The sequence below is a fragment of the Ranitomeya imitator genome, chromosome 3, assembly GCF_032444005.1.
Source record: "Ranitomeya imitator isolate aRanImi1 chromosome 3, aRanImi1.pri, whole genome shotgun sequence".
Lineage (NCBI taxonomy): Eukaryota > Metazoa > Chordata > Amphibia > Anura > Dendrobatidae > Ranitomeya > Ranitomeya imitator.
Window position 1 is genome coordinate 330,607,009 of NC_091284.1, and position 18,288 is coordinate 330,625,296.

Below are 18,288 nucleotides of genomic sequence, written 5' to 3' on the forward strand. Positions count from 1 at the left end.
AATGTAGTATGTGATTTGTGACAGTTTGGTGGCAAATTATAGGAACCATCCATATTTGTAAACTAATTTGTAACATTCTTATTTGAAAAGTACAAAGATTAAGTGGGCAGGGAAGGTTGGGCCAAAATGCAGAAATTGGTGCCAGTTTTAGACAAATCTATGCTAACAGCCTTAGAGGTTTTTTTTTAACTTTGTGTTTAGGACAGCCCATGATGCGCACCCCCTAATGCTTTTGGCACATTTATTTGTAATGTACTTCAATTTGACTGGTGTACAAAACATCACTCTTAGTTCCCTTCTGTCAGATCTGATTCTACCATCGGCTGGCGATTGTTATTATGCCAAACCAGTGGCGTTATGTGAGCACAGGTAGGGGCTTTCTTGTGCCATCATGCAGCCGCACCGTCCATGTTGAGTGCATCTTCAAATACGGATAGTATAGTAAAGCCCAATAGATTATTGGAATGGGTTAAATTACAACTTGGGTTTGATGTAACTATGACCTGTACCTCCGGTTGCACTATGAATTATGGCTTATGAATTACTATTTCCCAAATTGTGCCCCCAACACACCATTCCCATAATCCCCATTCCCCTCCCCTGTCACCTTTATTTTCCTTGCTTTGGCAAATTTTGGTCCTGCCAATAAAGCCTATTTGAGTTTGAGTTGGTGTCGTGGCTCCCACAGATACACAGTATATACCCCATGCTATGCTGTCCGTATTTCTGTTCCATAGTGGTTGGCGGTGTATCTGGACTATAACGCCTGCATGCTATGAGGCGATTTCTGGGGGTTGGTTGAGGAGAGCACATGTGTTGCACAGTCAGAGCCTCCCTTCTAGGGGGCTGGCCAGCTGTGTCCTACCACCTCCTCTCCTCCACCCCCTACAGCCGCTGGTGTCCTGGCCTCCTCTCCCCTGGTTGTGCATGGAGGGAGAAGTAGCCAGCCGCATTCCTGGAGGCTGAGGGATGTGCAAAAAACCAGTGGAAAATTCCAGCCCTGCAGCCGGGGAGAGAGGGAGCGAGGAGGAGGGGGGAGTAGGATTTGGACGCTGAAAGGAGATTGAACAACATGCTATTCCTCTCTCTCTCCCCCCATCTGTGCTCTGTGTTACATGCTGAGGGCTGGCACTGCCAGGTCCCCTGCCTGCTGCTAACTGCTGCCTCCCTCCCTCCTCTGCCTTTCTAATACATCCCTTACAGCGGGATTCTTTTTTCCTATATCTTTGCCTCTTAATCACTACCCCATCAGTGTGCAGTCTAACTCCCACTTTCCTGACTTGTGTGCGTCTTGATTTCCCCTACTCTTCCTCCTCCTCCTCCTCCTCTCTCTGGCCATGTCTCCCACACCTTTGCTCAGCTATTCTTGCATGCTTTTCACCTCAGTCTCTGCCTGCATCACCAGCTCTCTCCCCTCGTCTCATTTCTGCTTTCACTCCTTGGCTTCTTTCTCTAAGCTTTTTTCCTTCCTCCCTTTCCACTCTGTGGCGTCTGCACTTTTTCCCCGCACTCCCACCCCTTTCCTTCATTTTGCTCTGTCCTCTCCCCTTTGCTGTCTCCCTGGCTTCATTTTGCTTTTCTTGCTCTTTTCCCTTTTTGTGCTCTCTCTGCACTTTTTTCATGTTCGTTTCATTGCACTCAGCTTTTCTCTCCTGTGCTTGTTCTATGATGCGTTTTTTTTCTTCCAGTCTCTGAATTTCTTGTCTAGTGTGTGTTCTTTTATACTTGTATATGCATTATATAAATAACGGTTCTTTCATTTTTCCTGTCCGTTGACTTGTTTCCCTGCTCCCAAGCCTTAGGTACACCATTGCATGACTTGAAGCTCTCGGCCTGTCCTGGTTATGCGCACTCTGCCACCCCTCTCCTTTTCCAGCTGGCTTCCTCCTCCTCCTCCGCGCCCACCCCTTTTTCCTTTTAAACTTCATGGCCTGTGTGCGCCATGTACCACCTCATCCGGTCCTGTCACCTCTGTGTCACAGCTGCTGCTTGCTTTAGCTCTTACTGTATCGCCCTGCGTTAATGGCAAAGCATTACAATGTCAGTATGAGATGCTAGAACCTCTCCCGGCCTGGTGCTTGTAGACTTGCTGAGCACAAGTAAGTATGCAGTTAAGCAGATGGTTACCATGTGGCTTTTTATTCCCCTTGGGGCAGAGTCTTGAGGGAGGAAGTGTTTATTTGGAATTCCCACCCTGTAAATAGTGCCAGGAAGGGAGGAATAAAACCGCTTTGAGTGCGCACACTCTGTGCTGCAGTTTTTCTTGACAGAATACCTTCTCCTTTTACCCAGACCTCCTCACCACTTCCTGAGCGCCGCTTGGTCGGTCAACACGAGCTGTGTACATGTACCACAGATTTGATCTTGTTTTTAGCTATAGCTCGTCTAACTAATGGCTGTATGTTTGTAGCGTGACCAGTCATTTGCCCCTACTTCCAGGTGCAAAGTGATGTGGGCCCAGAAGGGCTAACAGTCTGCGGCCCTCTCTTTATATTGGTTGTCTGTGGACCTGACACAGGTCCCACTGTGTCTTCTTCCTCCCCCTCCTCATTCCCTTGTCAGGTCCCACACAATGCTGCTCCTGTGAGCTGAGCACTGCATTGTGAGGCCTAGCTGTGTCCTGCCAGGTGTGTGCTGATAGGAGGGGGAGGAGCGGCGGCCTGCAGCTGGGAAGGAATTCACTGCACCCCCATCCCTAGGAGCGCCATTGTCACTTAACCCCAAGATGCTTCATCTACTAGCCAATAATACCTCACAATACATTTATATACATAGCCATAGATCAATAGAAATGTTAGTGCTGACTAGTTTTAGTGATGGGAGCTAGTTTTCCCATTTTTAGTTTTCCTTGTTCATTGTATTTTATCGTAAGTGATGAGAGCAACACATTTATGTAGATATTTAAAAAAAAAAAAAAATAGTTAGGGTTTAACTCCATTACTATCATTCCTGTTTTTTTGGAATAGTGATGTCCTTTTCCTTGTTTCTGCTCCGCATTTTACAATGGAGGTGTGGCAAATGTCTTGTGCATGTATGTAACATGATGGCAGTGTAAGTGAGGGCTAATTTGTATGCGGTGTGGATGATAGACTTGTCTCTAATGTGTCCTGCTGATTTGTTACAGGGATCTGGGAGTGAAGGTCTATTTACAGGAATGGAGCAGCAGGCTGCTGTTTGTCAGGTGAGAAGATCTTTTGGACAGCACAAAAGATCACCAACCTCAGCAGCACTTCCGTTCAGTGTAAACCAGACCAGAACAATCTAGTCATTCAGTAATAGCGGTCCGCTTGTGACTATGAAACGATTGCCGATCAGCAAGCAAGCAGCTGATCAGTAGTCATTTTTCGGTTCCAGCAATGGTTCATTGTCTCTTTTTAGATTGATGTACCTATTATTTGTCCAAGATCATTATCCATTTTTACTTATGAAAATAAAGCTAAAGTCAAACACTCTACTGTACTTTTTATATTGTTACTTTCTTGACCAATCATGGTTATAAAGTTAATGAGCTAACAATGGAAATATCTTCATTATTGTATTCTATGAAAAGTGTTCTGTTTTACGGTTTATAATACCTGGCATCTTCTGTGGTAACGCACATTATTTTTGTCGATTGTTTGCCTTCAATTTTTATATGTAACCATCGAGATTAGACTGTCTATATTTTTAACCCAGTAATGACAACATAAGTAAACCAATGATATGTAGTTGAATGTGTTGTATGCATCCTTTTTTTTTTTTTTTGTAGCTGAACCCCCACCATACCTGGCAGATGCTGGCTCTGTTACATAGCCAAGATCTGTCTCTAAGGCCGGTTTCACACGTCAGTGGCTCCGGTACGTGAGGTGACAGTTTCCTCACGTACCGGAGACACTGACTCACGTAGACACATTAAAATCAATGTGTCTCTGCACGTCATCGTGTTTTCACGGACCGTGTGTCCGTGTGCAAAACACGGATACATGTCAGTGTTCGTGGGAGCGCACAGATTACACGGACCCATTAAAGTCAATGGGTCCGTGTAAAACACGTACCGCACACGGACGCTGTCCGTGTGCAGTCCGTGTGCCGTGCAGGAGACAGCGCTACAGTAAGCGCTGTCCCCCCCCACGTGATGCTGAAGCCGCCATTCATATCTTCTCTCCAGCAGCGTTCGCTGGAAAGAAGATATGAAAAATCCTTTTTTTTTTTTCTGTTTAAAATAAAGATCCTTGTCCCCGCCCCCTCCCACCCCCTGTGCGCCCGCCCGCTGTTAATAAAATACTCACCCGGCTCCATCGCAGCGTCCTGCTATATCAAACTTTTTATGGATGCAGTGATACCAAGTATTTTTACTATTTTATCTTTAAATGGGAAAAATGGGTGATTTAATCATTTTGTTTCTAGAAAAAGGGGTGATTTAATTTCTAGAAACAAAATGATTAAATCACCCATTTTTCCCATTTAAAGATAAAATAGTAAAAATATTTGGTATCACTGCATCCATAAAAAGTTTGATATATCAGATATTTATTTTACCCATATGTTAAACGCTAAAAATGTGTATTTTTTTTTTTCAATGCATGTCAAGAAGGTATCTGATGGCGATAGTATTAAACAAAGAGCACTTTTATTAATCTGTGTTTGACTTGAATAAACTCCATTAGGAATTTGCTCAACTCATCAAAATTTTTTTTTTTTTTTCCCCCTGATGAAGTTAGTGCATCTCTGAAACACATAGATTAATAAAACTTCTCTCAATACCATCATCGCTATTAGATATCCTCTTGACCGGCAGCACAGCAGATTTATCTGTATATCCCTTTCTACTATTGTGACATTACGGATAGGAGCAGAAAGTTTCTGTGCCCATCTGAAACAGCTGACCGTTTCAGGCACATGACTCCATCAGGGGTTCAGCAAAATCAAGTTTTTAGTGGGTTTAGGCCGAACACACTGCAGAAACACTGTATAAAGAGGGCCTTATGTTTGTGACTCCAGATTTCTATACTTAACATGAGGGCATGGATTCTGAATATAAATATGGATATCCTCTCAATTATTCTTTCACCCCAAAACTTTAGGTGGTTGGCAACTAGTCACGCATGCAAGTGTACATATGCAGTCACGCTCAATGCAAACATGACTCCCAGTGCTGAAGGGGACGGCGGGTTTGGCCCTACCGAAGAATCTTGTGACTGTTTTCACTCCGTTGAAAGGAAAGAATGACTGTGCTATTAATTGGTGGTAGTAGGACAGACTTTTCAATCTGTGCCTCTAACCTAAGGATTGTATAAATTTAGCAATTGATATGCTCCGTCTTTAATTCACTGTTTTCTAGGACATTAGGAAGCTGTGGTACACTTGTATGAACTAGCACATGGAAGATATTAACTTCTGAAGTCAGAAATAGAATGGAGATTAAAGTTGTAGATCATTAGTTAGGTGGACAATCATATTCTGCAAGACTTAACTAAGGAATGGTGGGTTGCACTCTTCTGTAATGGGAAAATACCATGGCAGTTGGAACGGCAGATGAAAGTAGTTACGGTAGTCGGTGGCACTGTGCATCTTGGTTGTGGCCTATGTTAGGGAGGCAGTTCTTTAGGAAATGGCAGATAATGTGCCATGATTTGGGATCTGTGACATGAAGGAGACTATACTGGGCAAGGTGACTTGTAAACCAGCTATGGACGTGTGGAGAGTCGCTTTAATTTATGGCTGTTATATATAGAACAAATTGACGACTGTCACATGTGGGTTTGTGATCATTGTTAACATGCCTAAAACAGTCATGGCTGAAATTGTTCCAGAAAATGAAGTAATCCCTCCCAGAAAATTATTCCAGCTGCATATGGAGCAGAACAATATTGTATCATACAATTATTAGGTTCTGTAGAAGGACGTAGATCTGGGTATTTATTATGATGGAATATAGGCTGAACTGGATGGACAAATGTCTTTTTTCGGCCTTACTAACTATGTTACTATGTTACTATGTTATATGTTTTATTATATACATGTTTTATGTCCTTTGAGTGTATTGGAACAACACAACAAACAGGAAAAAAGGCAAATTAACCCCTTAGTGACCGCCAATACGCCTTTTAACTGACCTGAGATATAAGAGACTTATATCCCCATACAGGTGACAATCCAGCAGCTGTCGGCTGTCCACTATAGCTGACAACTTGCTGCATCAGCCACGATCAGTGTTTGCACCGTCCAAATCTATTTAACCCCTTAGATGCTGCTGTCAATAGTGACTACATCATTATAAACGGTTAACAGACTGTGGGGGCTTCCTCTTTATCCCAATTGGTGGTCTCAGATCATAATTGTGTGGTCCTGATGTTTGCTGTGGCAATTCATGACCAAATAGCGGCCTTAGAGTCTGTCGGCTGTAGTAATCTGTTCAGAAGTTAGTGACCTTTAGGTGATAAAAATACACATTTTCATTTTTCTCATGCCACTTTGCATTAATTCCTGAAAATCACCCGAAGGGTTAACAAACGACCTGACTGCAGTTTTCAATATATCAGGGGGTGCTGTTTTTAAAATGGTATCACTTGTGGGGATTTCCCTATATATAGGACCCCCAAATTCACTTCAAACATGGATAGGTCCCTAAAAAAATACATTTTGTAAATTTCCTTGAAAAAAATTTAAATTGTTGCTACATTTTTAATCCTCCTAAAATGCTAATAAAATAACATTTTGCAAATGGTTCTGTTGTAAAGCCGACATGTGGGAAATGTTATTTATTAATGTTTTGCTGTGGTATGACTATCGGGATTAAAGGGATAATCGTTCAAAGTTTGCAAATTGCTAATTTTTTAACATTTTTTTCAAATTTCTGATATTTTTTATAAATAAACATAAAGCATATCAACCTAAATTTACCATTATCATAAAGTATAATGTGTCACGAAAAAACAGTCTCAAAATCACTGGGATTTGTTGAAGCATTCCAGAGTTATTACCACATAAAGTGACACTGGTCAGATTTAAAAAATTTGGCTCTGTCTCTAAGGGGTTAAATATAACCTAAAAAATGTGCCGGACAAAGTTGTTGGCACCCTCAATTTAATATTTACTTGCACACCCTCTAAAATAGCTGCAGTCAATCGCTTCTTATAACCATCAGCAACCTTCTTACACCTCTCAACACTTAAAGGGAACCCGTCACCCCCAAAATCGAAGGTGAGCTAAGCCCACCGTCATCAGTGGCTTATCTACAGCATTCTGTAAATATTCTGTAATGCTGTAGATAAGCCCCCGATGTATCCTGAAAGATGAGAAAAAGAGGTTAGATTATACTCACCCAGGGGCGGTCCGGCTGCGGTCCGGTCCGATGGGCATCGTGGTCCAGTCCGGGCCCCCCATCTTCAAAGAATGACGTACTCTTCTTGTCTTCACGCTGCGGCTCCTGTTGAGGGCAGAGCAAAGTACTGCAGTGCGCAGGCGCTGGGAAAGGTCAGAGAGGCCCCGCACCTGTGCACTGCAGTACTTTGCTCTACCCTCAACAGGGCAGACAAAGTATGCCTGCGCCGGAGCCGCAGCGTGAAAACAAGAAGAGGACGTCATCGTATGAAGATGGGAGGCCCCGGACCGCGACGCCTATCGAATCGGAGTGCCCGCCCAGGTGAGTATAATCTAACCTCTTTTTCTCATCTTTCAGGATACATCGGGGCTTATCTACAACATTACAGAATGCTGTAGATAAGCCCCTGATGCCGGTGGGCTTAAGGTACCGTCACACTCAGCGACGCTGCAGCGATATAGACAGCGAGCCAACCTAAACTAGATCGCTGGAGCGTCGTTGTTTAGGTCTCTGTAGACACGACAAACACAGCAACTCCAGAACGATGCAGGAGCGATCCAGTGACGTAACGGCAACTCACTTCTCGTTCTCGCTGGTTGTTAGCTCCATGTCAAATAGCCGGAGTGTACTGATCTGACACACATCTAGGAGCCCTATGCTTGTTGATGGTGTCGTTGCTTTTGATGTCAAACATGACGATACACGCCGACCTGGCGACTAAATAAAGTTCTGGACTTCTAGCTCCGACCAGCGATGGCACAGCGGGATCCAGATCGCTGGTGCGTGTCAAACACAACGAGATCGCTATCCAAGGACGCTGCAACGTCACGGATTGTTGTCGTTCTCTTTGCAAAGTTGCTGAGTGTGACGGTACCTTTAGCTCACATTCGATTTTGGGGGTAACAGGTTCCCTTTAAGGCTATGACTGTATTCCCATTTGGAAATAAGAATTAGGTATGTTTTCTGAAGTTGTGCTCAAGATGATTACGGTAAATAAAACCATGCAAAATTTCAGAGCTCTTTTTATTGATTTGGGAACAAACAGCGCTTGTAAAAAAAAAAAAATGACGGATGAAACTCTGATGCCAGATGGATTCAACGCAAATGACTGCTGAAGAAAAAATATGGTGAAGGCTTTGGGCCCCATTCATGAAAGCCTTTACTGCAGAAAACTGGCAATTTTCGTGCAACACTAGGTTTCTCAAAAATGTTGCATTGTTAAGCAATTGCGCACCGTTTTTGCCCAGCTCTGACAGTGGATGAAGCTTGCACGCCCTGTGGTGTTGACGCTACAAATCTTAAACCACTCCGACTGGTTTGATTCGTGGCAAGGCACACACATGGTGGAGCACGCCATCTTGTGCCTTGCACTCCTTCCTCCAACCCCTCATCAAAACCAGCATAAAAAGTGCCAGTCTTGATGAGTCAGGCCTCAGTGTTTTAATTATTACCTCAGCTCTGCAGAAGCTTAATCAAATATGCTAATTAAGGTTCTCTGCAACTTCGGAATGACCAAAAGGCTCAGTGCACTGGTCTGCTCACTGGTTTTGCCTCCCTCACTGGTAATTTATAGCATGGCATGTCTTCAGAGAAAGCGCGGCCCAGTTCTGTCAATCACTAGTGAAGGAGGTTGAGCATGCAGTATCAGTATGCCGAGCGAGGCACGGAGCCTCTTGGCCACACCTACAGCGCACCTTAATTAATATTTGATTAAACTTCACGTCGCAGAAAGGAAAAAGTGATTAGTACACAGAGGTGTGTTTATTGTTTTATTTTTTTTCTTAAAGGGAATCTGTCACCCTAAAAATCGTATATGAGATAAGGCCACCGGCATCAGGGGCTTATCTACAGCATTTTGTAATGCTGTAGATAAGCCCCCGATGTAACCTGAAAGGTAAGAAAAACAGGTTAGATTATACTCACCCAGGGGCGGTCCGGGTCCGGCACCTCCTATCTTCATACGATGACGTCCTGTTCTTGTCTTCCTGCCGCGGCCCCGGCATACTTTGTTTGCCCTGTTGAGGGCAGAGCAAAGTACTGCAGTGCGCAGGTGCCAGGAAAGGTCAGAGTACTGCAGAACTTTGCTCTGCTGTCAACAGGGCAGACAAAGTACGCCTGCGCAGGAGCCACGACAAGAAGCTGAGGCGCAGCATGTCAATTCTTTGTGTGGATTCTGCAGCGGTTTACACCTGCTCCATAAGGGTATATGCACACGTTGCAGATTTGACTGTGGAATTTTCTGTGCAGATTCTGAATTTCTTGGCAGAAAACGCGGGTCAGAATCTGCTCCTTTTTTTGGCATGTGCACACGTTGCATTTTTGTGTGCAGATTTCTTCCTTTTTTTTTACCCCTGTAGATTTCTATTATGGAATGGGTGCAGAAACGCAGCAGATCTGCACAAAGAAGTGACATGGTCCTTTTTTGAATCTGATGCGTTTTCCAAGCAGGTTTTTCCGCACCATCTGCACAGCATTTGTTTTTGCCATTGATTTACATTGTACTGTAAATCACTTGCAGATCTGCAGCGTTTCTGCGCGGAAAAAAAAAGCTGCAGATCTGCAGGAAATCCGCAGCGTGTGCACATACCCTAATAGGAATCCGCAGGTGGAATCCACACACAAACCGCCATAATTCCGCAGTAAATTCACAGGTAATCTGCAGGTTTACCTGCGGATTTTCAAAAACAGGTGCAGAAAAATCCGCAGAGGTTCTATCGACGTGTGCACATACCCTTCGATTTAAAAAAAGTTCCTGATACAATTGTTGCATATTTTTAGCTCTATTGAGCACACTTTAAGGCTAGTACTCTTATGCAAAAATAACATAAAAGCCTGCAAATATTTGTTGACTATCCACACATTTAATACAATAATACATCTAGGGCGTTTTTTCCCCAGTAATGAATTAAAATAAACGCTTTTAGGACATGGTTACAGTGTGACGAGATACAGTGACGCTGATCTGTTCGAGCGAGGCTGCAGAGAAATACTGTGTAGTTTAATCCACGTAACATGGACAAAATATAGTTTTTCTAGTTGCTTTTGTTCTCATGGATCCATTGTTCTCTGCCCTTCCTGGGAATTGCAGAAATGGTTCATTAAACCTTGTGAGGGCAATGTAGCAAGAATAGGATGTAATTGTGTATTTAGTACCCTGCCTATAAAAATGTATAAGACAAAAACATCTATGTTGTCCAGATCGTTTATCACGTTTTCCTACTGAATTTTAGAAAATGCTGGTTAAAGGGACTCTGTCTCCTGAATTTGGAGGGAACAATTTTCAGCCATAGGGGCGGGGTTTTCAGGTGTTTGATTCACCCTTTCCTTACCCGCTGGCTGCAATATTGGATTGAAGTTCATTCTCTGTCCTCCATAGTACATGCCTGCACAAGGCAATCTTGTGCCGGCGGGTAAGGAAAGGGTGAATCAAACACCCGAAAACCCCGCCCCTATGGCTGAAGATTGTTCCCTCCAAATTCAGGTGACAGAGTCCCTTTAATATGTAATACTACTAATAATAATCTTTATATAGCGCCAACATATTCTGCAGTGCTTTACAATTCAGCAGTTCATACCCAAGTCATAAGTAACCACATTAAAGATAATACAATAATTAAAGCAAAATATTGATGACTTTTCTTGTAAGAGCTTACAATCTACAATGAGGTGGGGTGACACAAAGTATAAGTGCTTATTTACAATGGTGGTCCAGCCATCCTGAGGGAATGGATGGGGGCGGTAGATAAAGGCTGCATGAGCTAGTCACCAGCCAATATTTGTGGTGCTTTTGGGTGCAGTTGAGTTTGATGTAGAGTTATACTCGGAGAAATAGTGGGTGGGCTATACATAAAAGGACTTCGATTAGGGAATGTTATAGGCCCCTCCAAACAGATGTTTTTAGGGAGAGCCTAAAACTGTATAAATTGATTGGTCCTAATTTTTGGAGTGGAGCATTCCAGAGTATTTGAAACCCTGGAGAAGTCTTGGAGTCAGGAGTGGAAGGTACGGATTAGCGCTGATGTTTATATGTGAGACAAGGCCACTCCACCTCTAATGTTGGCTGATATCGTCAGGTTTGGCTGACCGTCTGTGTGTGGGGGTGCTGGACAACTGATTGGCAGGGGAGATGGTAATAAAGCATATCTGATTTTGGGCTGCTGATCGCTTTGTCTGAAAACTTGTGTGCTCCGCCTAATGAGGGCTTCCGTGGGTGGGAGAGCTGGCAGGTGGTTGCCAACCCGTCGGCCAACAGCCATCTAAAGTGTATAGTGGCCTTAAAACCAGTTTAATGCATGAAACCCACTGTTTCCTTTAGTGTGTTCAGTACAAATGGCTAGCTCACTCTTCATGTTTGTATACTCGCTGGTTAAGCTAGTGTGAAATTACCTGTGCACAAAGCCTGACTTGAAGTGTTGTGCGTTTGTCATCTTCCAGCATTTATACATAAAAATGACCACCTCATGGTCAATAGGAGGGAGAATTTATATATATTTTCTTCTAGTATTGCACTTTTCAGTGTGCAAGATGTTTCCACAACTTTAATATGTAGTAGCCTAAATTGTATATATAGACACATCTAAGACCACAAGGGGGATTGGATTGAAACGGTAAAATACAAGCACATAAATCATTCCAATCCTCATTTATACCGCCTCTGTTTGGGTGGAGCTTTGTGGTCACATGACTGCACCTGTGTTGGAAAATGTCATTAAGTTATGGCTCGCATCCTTCGCGGTGAGCATTGGACTGTATCTGAGCAGTACCAGGTCGCTGCAATGTAGGAACTATACTGGTCCCGTGGAAAAAAAAATACAGCCTTAAAATAAAACTTGATCTAGAAATGAATGAATGAAAAAAACCTTGCCCAGTGTTTTTAGCGCCAATTTAAAAGGGTTTTTCCCACAATCCCCATTTGTCATCCTCAGGATTGATGATTGAGGTCTGTTAGCTGTTGGGTCCTTCACTGATCATTAGAACTAGGCTACCAAACAGACATGTGTGGCAGGGCGCTTACTTGACTGTTTCTTCATTCATTCCCATACTGTGGTTATAGTAAGAGTGATCGGTGGGGTCCCAGAGGTTGGACCCCAGCTAACAGACCTTTATCTCTCTTTAGGTTCTGTGACATGTCAATTTTGGGGAAAACTCTTGAAAATTATGATGGTATGTTTTTAAATACTCCTTAGCGGAAATGGTTCACGAACGCATTCGTATTTGAGATCAATAATCCTTTGAAGGTGAGAATCCAATCCTTCTTTGAAACTAAAATGTCTTCTACACGGGACCTAATCCTGGATATTCATGAGGGAGAAAGTTTGGGTGAACCCAACAATATTAGTGGGCTCACTTGACCATCTAATGTGGCCTGCCAGTTGCCCTTTGACAACAGATGGATCTCAGTATGCCAGATTCTTAGTTGCCACGTTGAATAAGTCCCCTGTCAGGGATTGCTTATTTTCCTCTCCCAACTGAATCAAACACACAACCAATGGCAATTGTTCATGGTGGAGATGGTAAATCTAGCAGCCATTGATCAAAACTGTCTATAATTACATCTAACGTCAGAGGCCTGTTATTTTTTTATCATATTTGAAAGAAAAAAATGGCCAAGCAAGCAGCACTATTGTACTGATCAAAATTCTAGACATCATGTTGGATGGTGTCCTCATGTGACCGATCCACCACAGCAGCAAGGCTTTGGTTTATATCGTAAACCATTGGACATGTGTGAACAGAGGCTTGTATACATGGTTAGTTTTAACCTCTATTCGCAAGTCCATGTTTTCATTGTGCTTCTGTTGCCTTTTGATGTCTGGGATTGGCACCCATTTTTGTCACGTGACATTCAGATTGAAGATACAATTTATGCAATCTACCCTAAGGCTATGTGCACACGTCAGGATTATTTGCAGAAATTTCCTGAACAAAACCGGACTTTTTCCGCAGGAAATCCGCATGCGTTTTTTTTTTTTTTTTTGCGTGTTTTTCTCACATTTTTTGCGGATTTTTTTACTTTTTTTCCGGAGCTTTCCAATGCATTAAATAGCAGGAAATCCACAAAATTAATGAACATGCTGCGTTTTTTACCGTGATGCGTTTTTTTTTGCGGAAAAAAGTAACGTGCTCAAAAATTGCTTATTGCATTCTATTAATAGGATGCTTAATTGATGCGTTTTTTTTCGCGGTTTTATCGCGTTTGTTGGGCAAAAAAAGCGTGAAAAAAAATCTGAAACGTGTGCACACAGCCTAAGGCCTGTTTCACACGTCAGTGGCTCCGGTACGTGTGGTGACAGTTTCCTCACGTACCGGAGACACTGACTCACGTAGACACATCAAAATAATGTGTCTCTGCACATGTCAGCGTGTTTTCACGGTCCATGTGCAAAACACGGAGACATGTCCGCGTTTCTCCGGCAGCACGGACCGCAAAACGTCCCGCACACGGAGAACAGTGTGCACTCTCCGTGTGCACGTACTGCCGCAGGAGAAACGGCGCTTCAGTTAAACGCTGTCCCCTGCTTTTGGTGCTAAAGCCGGCATTCATTCCTTCTCCCCAGCAGCGTTTGCTGCAGAGATGGAATGAAAAATCAAGGTGTTTTTTTTTTTGTTTTTTTTGTTAAAAATTTAAGTTTGGGGGTCACCTCCCGCCTCCCACTCCCCGTGCACCTGCCCGCTTGCAGAGAAATACTCACCTAGCTCCCGCGATGCCTCCTCTCAGCGCCGGTAGCCTGTCCTGTGTGAGCTATCACGTGGTACCGCTCATTACAGTGATGAATATGCGGCTCCACCTCCCATAGGGAGGACATGCGTTCGCATGCTTTTCCGTTCGCATGCTTTTCCGTTCGCATGTGTCGTATTGCGGTGTGCGGCTGGGTGCGGTGAATGCAACATTGCAACAATGTTGCATTTTTGAAGGCGTCAAAAATCCATCAAATACGCGCCGGTGTTAAAAAAAAAAAAGCATTATTGTCTATGGGAACACATGCGTACGCAAGGGCATGCGTTCAATGCGCTTGCGTACTTCGGACTGCGTATGTCCAGGAACTGTTTTGAGACACGCCCTTATGGAAATATCGAACGCATGTGCATAAACAAGGCAAACCCAGGCAAAAAACGCATACAGGCACTTGCACACGCAGCTTTTTTTTGCCGTCATGTGTAAGCGGATGCGGATAAAAAACACTGCGTAAAGATGCGCTTGCATGCGTTTGCACATGCAGATGATACGCTGCGCACATATATGCAAATTTGAACTCCGCCTTTTTTTATTTGTTCCTTGAAGCTCCCACGATGAGCATTTGGTGCTGTTTTTTTTTTTTCTACTGTGGATGTTTGTGGAGAAATCACAGCATATTATAGTAAAAGCAAAATGTCAGTTTTTAAGGTAGAAGGTAGATAAAAGTCCATCGATTTTGACCCAGAGGAAGGAAAAACCCCATGTGGGAGATGCTAATTGCCCCATATTAGGGGAAACCTTATTTCCCAACTCCACATACAGCAATCGGGCTAATTCCTTGGATCAACGTCCCATCACAGCATAGTACCTTTAACCTGTAATATTAGGTTTCTTAAGAAAGGCATCCAAGCCCTCCTAATGGATGAGAAGTAAATCTGCTGAACATTGCTGGGATGGTCCTGTGGTGTGTTTCTTACAGTAAATATACTTTTTATTTGCATTTTTTTCTCTCCATATGATACGTAAAATCCACAGATGGCAAAAAAACATGTGTTTTTTATCTGGTTTCTGTAGCGGAAAAGCCGTTAACAGGCATGTAAACCGCACATGACTTCAATAAAGTTTTATGAACTCTATCTAAGGGTATGTGCACACGTTGCGGATTTCCTGCAGATCTGCAGCTTTTTTTTCCACGCAGAAACGCTGCAGTTCTGCAAGTGATTTACAGTACAATGTAAATCGATGGCAAAAAAAAGCTGTGTAAAAAAAACAGCAGAAAACGCAGCAGATTCAAAAAGAGGACCATGTCAATTCTTTTTGCAGATCTGCTGCGTTTCTGCACCCATTCCATAATAGAAATCGGCAGGTGTATAAAAAAAAAGCAAGAGGAAATCCGCACAAAAATCTGCATCTTGTGCACATACCAAAAAAAATGCAGATTCTGACCTATGTTTTCTGCCAAGAAATGCAGAATCTGCACGGAAAATTCCACAGTCAAATCTGCAACGTGTGCACATAGCCTAAGGCTGCAAACAGAAAGTTTACAAAAAAGGGCATTATTTTGCTGCGTTTTTATACTGCTTTTCAGATGCTTTTTACAGTACCACTAAAGCCTGTGAGATTTCAGAAATCTCATGCACACACATTGGCTTTTTGTGTGATCAGTATTTTGTGCTTTGCAGCGTTTTTTTGACATGGGGCATGTCACTTCTTTAAGCTTTTTTCAGCGTTTTTCACCCATTGACTTGAATGGGTGGTGAAAAAACGCTCCAAATACACAAGGTTGACTTTTCCTGCAACGTATTTGCTGCAGAAAGGTCAAGGACAGCTGGATGTGACGTCACACTCGGCTCTGCTACATCTAGATGGCAGGCTGCATGATGCGTCCATGCAGTCTGTCATCCAGCAGAGCAGACCTGAACCCCATTCACATGAATGGGGGGTCCGACATACAGTGTTTGACAGCGCTCAGCTGTGATCGGAGGTGTAAACTTCACCTCTGATAACTGGTGTCAGCTGATGAGACTACTGATCCCATCATCTGACACCTCCAGCCGCTAATTACAGTGAGAGCAGGAGCGGCGGATGGGAGTTTTCATCTGCCGCTCCTGCACTATAAAAACAACAAAAAAACCGGCGTGGATTACCCCCTAATTTTGATAACAGCCAGACAAAACGAGGCTGGCAAGGTGCCATTGATATAGGCCCCCCAGCCTAAAAATAGAAGCCCGCAGCTGCCCAGAAAAGGCGCATCTATTAGATGCACCTATTCTGGCGCTTTGCCCGGCTCTTCCCACTTGCCCTGTAGTGGTGGCAAGCGGGGTAATGAGGGGTTAATGTCACCTTACTATTGAAAGGTAACATTAAGCTGGCTTAGTAATGCAGAGGCGTCAATTAGACATCTATCCATTACTAATCCTTTAGTAATTAGTGTGTTAAATAAAAAAATATTTAGAATTGAGAGTCCTCAGTGGTTGATACCTTTTTAATGGCTAACTGAAAAGATGTAGAATTTTCAGTTAGCCATTAAAAAGGTATCAACCACTGAGGACTCTCAATTCTAAATATTTTTCTATCTACTTGCTAACACGGTACCAAGATATATATCTTTCCTGTGTTAAATAAACACACGCAGAAAAAAGTATTTTAATGAAATAAAACACACAGTTTTGACCATCTTTTTATTATTCTGCCATTCCAAAGCGAAGCCCTTGATCTTCTGTAATAAAAATAGACTAAAAAAGCAAAAGTATACTCCCCGATCTGTCGTAATCCGATATAACGAGTGTCCCACGCAGTATCTGGGGTTGATGAAGCTTACAACCGGGAGCGCTGATAATGTGACCGCTCCCAGCTGTAAGTACTGGGGAATGAAGGAGACGGAGCGGGCGCAGGCTCAGTAACTAGCGGTGACGTCACCGAGCCTGCGCTTCCTCACAGCCTGACCTGAGGTAACCTCCGGACCATGGGAAAATGCCCGGGAAGAGGTTACCGCAGGTAATGTATCTATTCATTCTATCTACAGGAAGTTTTTTTTTTTTTTTCCTCTATGCACTCAACTTTATTGGCAGGCACAAAGAGGGGAAAAAAGCATGAAAAAAGCGCACCTTAGGGTAAGTTCACACAGGGCGTTTTTGCAGCTTTTTTTTTCTGCAGCAAAACCTGATCTTCTTGGCAGGAAGGAAGCTGCATCAAAAATGCAGGTGTAGGTCCGTTTTTTGTTGTGTATTTGGTATGTTTTTTTGGTGCTTTTTTTTTTTTTCTTTCTTTGTCCAGGCTAATGTCCTTGGATTTTCAGCAGCAAAAACATAGCAAATAATGATACCTGCGTTTTTGCTGTGTTTTTTCAATACCCATTCAAGTAAATGGGGGGAAAAAAACACAGAAAAAAATGCATCAAAAAAACATTGAAAGTGACATGTGCTATGTCCAAAAAAACCGCAGCAAAGCACAGAATACTAATCCTACAAAAACCAATGTGTGTGCATGAGATTTATGAAATCTCATAGGCTTTGCTGGTACTGTAAAAAGCAGCTGAAAACTAGTTTAAAATACACACAGCAAAAACGCCCTGTATGAACCCTAAACCTGCGTTTTTGGCGCAGCTTGTTTCCTGCAAAGATGATCAGGTTTTGCTGCATAAAAAAAACCGTCCTGTGTGAACTTACCCATAAGAATAAAGCCAGGATGTAGTCACTGTGCTAGCCTGGCTTTCATCTGGCCATTACTGGCCAGGCACTGTCCTCTCTCACTGTTACCAGTCTTCTGGCCTCTGCAGTAAGCTCACCTCAGGCATATGGCGTGGAATGTAAATCCCCATTGGGAGCCCTGCAGCATGACCCTTCTTGGCCATGGTGCTTGAGCAAGCACTGCAGTATAACCCATGGCGTGCCACATAGAGCTGTGTAGTGTCAGCGCCTTTCTCCCCTCCTCCCTGTTTCCCGCCTGTGTGGTTATTCCTGGTCTGTCTCAGATGTTGGAAAGAGGTGATAATGTCTTGGCGGATCTGTCTCCCTCCCTCTGCTCTTCCTCTCCCACACTCCCCCCTTCCCCAAACCTCACCGCCGCCCCCCTTCTTCGCTCTGTTTATTCTCTCCTGTCTGTGCCTTGCATTCCACCCCCAGCTCCCCTGTTTTTCACTTCTCACTTCTTTTTCTCTTCTTTCTTCATTCACTGTGTCTTTTATCTTTTCCCCCTCACTCTTGCACTTTCACATTTTCCAATGTTTCCGTCAGTGCTGTAACTCTGTTCTCCTCCCTTCCTCTCCTCCCTCCCTTCCTCTCTCTGGACATTGCTTCACATATGTCTG

The 18,288-nt window shown here is 43.4% G+C and overlaps 1 protein-coding gene across 4 annotated transcripts in view; it reads left to right on the forward strand.

Annotated features, from left to right (window-relative positions):
• AHDC1 (AT-hook DNA binding motif containing 1) overlaps positions 1-18,288 on the forward strand; it is a 155,993-nt gene that overhangs the window by 30,221 nt on the left and 107,484 nt on the right. Inside the window, exon 1 of one of the 4 annotated variants that reach the window (XR_011319254.1) lies at positions 1,041-2,099. The exons of the other annotated variants lie outside the window; for them this stretch is intronic. The gene's annotated coding sequence lies outside the window, so the exon portion shown is untranslated. Of the gene's footprint in view, positions 1-1,040; positions 2,100-18,288 lie in introns of those variants that run through there. 4 annotated transcript variants of the gene reach the window in all.